Source organism: Odontomachus brunneus, unplaced genomic scaffold (genome assembly GCF_010583005.1).
Source record: "Odontomachus brunneus isolate Ranch 3 - 2012 unplaced genomic scaffold, Obru_v1 Obru_scaffold_168, whole genome shotgun sequence".
Taxonomy (NCBI): Eukaryota; Metazoa; Arthropoda; class Insecta; order Hymenoptera; family Formicidae; genus Odontomachus; species Odontomachus brunneus.
This window is the reverse complement of record NW_022639618.1, coordinates 132,841-137,248: the sequence shown is the minus strand read 5'-3', so window position 1 is coordinate 137,248 and position 4,408 is coordinate 132,841.

Here is a 4,408-nt window from a genome sequence, read left to right as displayed (position 1 = left end):
AATCTTCGTCGTTATAAAGGTAAAGCTCCCAAATTACATAATTTCTGGGAAGGACCGTACGAAGTTGTAACGCTAATTCGCGTTCGGTGCGGGATAAGCTGCGAGTCGGTGTGGTCCGGATTCGAGCAGATATCAATAATGGTGAAGACAGTGGGATGGATATTAAGATGATGTATATTGTCGATTAGATGGCTATGTACAATGAGTATTTACAGTTTGATTCGACGCCGTTGGTTTAGTGCGCAGGTTTTTGTGTTCGCGCGTGTTAATGTTCGCTGCGGCGAAGCTCGTGCTGCGGCCGCTGGCGGCCGCGGGGCGCGGGGGGTCGTGTGACGCGTCGATTGTGTTGTGCTCGCGGCGCGATGTTGACGCTCGGATCTTTAATTTTGGTCGCACGAAGAGAGCCGTTACTCGAGGAATAACACGGCCCTGTGTGCGTGATGCGTCGGATTTTTACGAAGCGGTCGTGCGATGTTGTGCCGCGGGGATCGGTTCCCTGGGTCGGCGGCGCGGCTTTGCGGAGGTTGAAGCTCGGCAGGTGGCGGAGCATTTACAATATTGGAGGTTTCGCGGGTCCGACAGCCGATGCCACTGTTTACTTGCCGAAGTTAACGCGGTTGTCGGCTTTGCGGATTCGGTACATCGTCGAAGCGGTATCGAGGAAGGTCGATTTTTGCGAATCCAATCGACGGAGCGGTAATGAGGATGTAGACTCTACGAACTCGATAAGTCTCCACGGGGGTCGGCTCTACGAATCCAACGAGTCGACAGAGCGGTAGACTTTACGAATTTAATACGTCTACGCGGATGTCGACTTTACGAATCCAACAAGTCGACGGAGCGGGAACGAGGATGTAGACGTTACGAATCCGCCAAGTCTCCGCGAGTGTCGACTCTACGAATCCAACGAGTCGACAGAGCGGTAGACTTTACGAATTTAATACGTCTACGCGGATGTCGACTTTACGAATCCAACAAGTCGACGGAGCGGGAACGAGGATGTAGACGTTACGAATCCGCCAAGTCTCCGCGAGTGTCGACTCTACGAATCCAACGAGTCGACAGAGCGGTAGACTTTACGAATTTAATACGTCTACGCGGATGTCGACTTTACGAATCCAACAAGTCGACGGAGCGGGAACGAGGATGTAGACGTTACGAATCCGCCAAGTCTCCGCGAGTGTCGACTCTACGAATCCAACGAGTCGACGGAGCGGAAGCCTGTACGAATTTGATAAGTCTACGCGCAGGTCGACTTTACGAATCCAACAAGTCGACGGAGCGGGAACGAGGATGTAGACGTTACGAATCCGCCAAGTCTCCGCGAGTGTCGACTCTACGAATCCAACGAGTCGACGGAGCGGAAGCCTGTACGAATTTGATAAGTCTACGCGCAGGTCGACTTTACGAATCCAACAAGTCGACGGAGCGGGAACGAGGATGTAGACGTTACGAATCCGCCAAGTCTCCGCGAGTGTCGACTCTACGAATCCAACGAGTCGACGGAGCGGAAGCCTGTACGAATTTGATAAGTCTACGCGCAGGTCGACTTTACGAATCCAACAAGTCGACGGAGCGGGAACGAGGATGTAGACGTTACGAATCCGCCAAGTCTCCGCGAGTGTCGACTCTACGAATCCAACGAGTCGACGGAGCGGAAGCCTGTACGAATTTGATAAGTCTACGCGCAGGTCGACTTTACGAATCCAACAAGTCGACGGAGCGGTAACGAGGATGTAGACTTTACGAATCCGACAAGTCTCCGCGAGTGTCGACTCTATGAATCCAACGAGTCGACGGATCGGTAGCCTGTACGAATTTGAGAAGTCTACGCGGATGTCGACTTTACGAATCCAACAAGTCGACGGAGCGGTAACGAGGATGTAGACTTTACGAATCCGACAAGTCTCCGCGAGTGTCGACTCTATGAATCCAACGAGTCGACGGATCGGTAGCCTGTACGAATTTGAGAAGTCTACGCGGATGTCGACTTTACGAATCCAACAAGTCGACGGAGCGGTAACGAGGATGTAGACTTTACGAATCCGACAAGTCTCCGCGAGTGTCGACTCTATGAATCCAACGAGTCGACGGATCGGTAGCCTGTACGAATTTGAGAAGTCTACGCGGATGTCGACTTTACGAATCCAACAAGTCGACGGAGCGGGAACGAAGATGTAGATGTTACGAATCCGCCAAGTCTCCGCGAGTGTCGACTCTACGAATTCAACGAGTCGACGGAGCGGAAGTCTGTACGAATTTGATAAGTCTACGCGGAGGTCGACTTTACGAATCCAATAAGTCGACGGAGCGGTAATCAAGGATGTAGACTTTACGAATCCAATAAGTCTACGCGGATATCGACTTTACGAATCCAATAAGTCGACGGAGCGGTAATCGAGGAGTGTCGACTTTACGAATCCAATAAGTCGACGGAGCGGTAACGAGGACGGTCTAAGATGCGGTGTTCTAGATAGCGGTGTTCGCGAGAAGCTGCTGCTGTCAGAGTTTTAGCTTTGCTCAGCGGAGTGCCTCGGAAGACTGCCTTCTTCTCAGCTTTTCGCGCGGTCTTTTATACCAATTTTAGCCTGATCTAATGTTGTGTTATTCGCGGTAGGTCGGCGGTGTTTACATTAGTTTGTCGCGGGTTCTGTTTTCGTGACGAGTCGTTTCGTATATTTGATTTTAACGTTTTCGCGGTTCCTTCTATCTTTGTATTACGGACGGTTCGTTACAATTTTTTTATTTGTTTATATTTTAGTTATAAGTTTATTACGTAATTTTATTTTTTGAAATTTTTAGTTATTCCTGAATGAAGATTTGAAGTTTATACTAATTTGGATAAGAAGCTGTTTTATTTTGAGAAATCCACCCTCTCTACGGCTCTTGATTCATGGTTTTTCCGTGGAGCTTAGAGTAAATATTGAGATGGGGACTTGGGTGTTCTTTTAAGAGAACGATGGGTCCATGAAAATTACCCCCTTCCCTTTTCCGAAGACTAGAACGCAAAAGGTGGACTGGAGCGCAGAAGACGTAAGGAGTTATGAACTTCCCTTCCTCCTGGATTAATTGAGGACCTATAAAGACAAAGCTCATAGGGCCTGTAGCAGCAGCTAAGGCTGGAGTAGGAATCTTGGTGCCATTTAATCGTCGTAGGAGGAGGTGTAAATTGTCGGGACAATTTTTGAAAAAAGAGGGTAGTTACGCCCGTGCTTGGAACGTTTGGAATCGATTATCGATCTAGAGCTTATCAGTTGGACAGGAGAGTAATGGGTTGCCATGGTTTCGGTGTCAAATGAGGATGGGGGATTTCGATACGAGTCCTCGGGCGTGACGGATGTATCGGTGTTATCCGTGACACGAAAGATTCTGTTTGGCTGCTTGTGTAAACATTGTAATAAGCTGTACATGAAAGCTTTTGTTAATCTTTCTATAAACAAGAGTCTCATTTATTGCGTGAATGCGGGCGGACGCGACAATATATATGCAATATTATTATTACTTTATACATAAATATACTAATACTGAAAAATTATTAGTGATTAAGTATTAATAATTCAGTAATTTTTTGGCCAGTACTTAATTTCTGGTGAATATTGATAATAAATTCACTGTTAAATATTGATAGTAAATTCACTGTTAAATATTGATAGTAATCAAATATTGAGAATTATTGTGCAAAGGTGAAAAATAAAAAAATAATAATATTTAAAAAAATATAGTAATAATTCCTAATTTTCTCATGTCTCATAAACCACTGGGTATCGAAGATTGTCAACACACACTCCAAACTTTTGTGAATCCTCCCTCGATAATTTCGATCCCAAACGGTATATCACTGGTCACCCATGTCCTGATTCCGTTAAAGTGTTGCTTCATCTGATAATCAAGCGGCGATTCCCAGTGACCCCAACGATATTCTTACGATTTATGCTTATATAATGTATCCTTATAGTGTGCACAGTATAACATACCTAGCAAACACCAAATAATAGTTATATAACTTTTACTTGATATTTGTTTGATAATTTGCTGATAGATATTGAAACAATGCAACAATTCAATATGCGGTGAATATTAATGTAATGTAGTGGACCAGTAATAATTACTTTTAAATTTTTAACAGAATGTTATAATGATTAATCCAAACAAAAAATCCAAGAAAATCCAAATTAAACAAATCGAATTATGAAATTGAAAGAAACTTTTAAAAAATATTATTTAAAACAATAGTGTTGTTTCATCAAATGATGATTTTCTTGAACGCCCCTCGGGATGGAGAGAGGCGCCCTAGAAGAAGGGCGCCTCTCTCGTCCGCGCACTTGCGTGAGATAGAGAGACGGCGCACCCGTGAGCGAGGAGTGGACGTCACCGCTGGCGTTCCCTCCCTCGAGGTACCTGTAGGTTC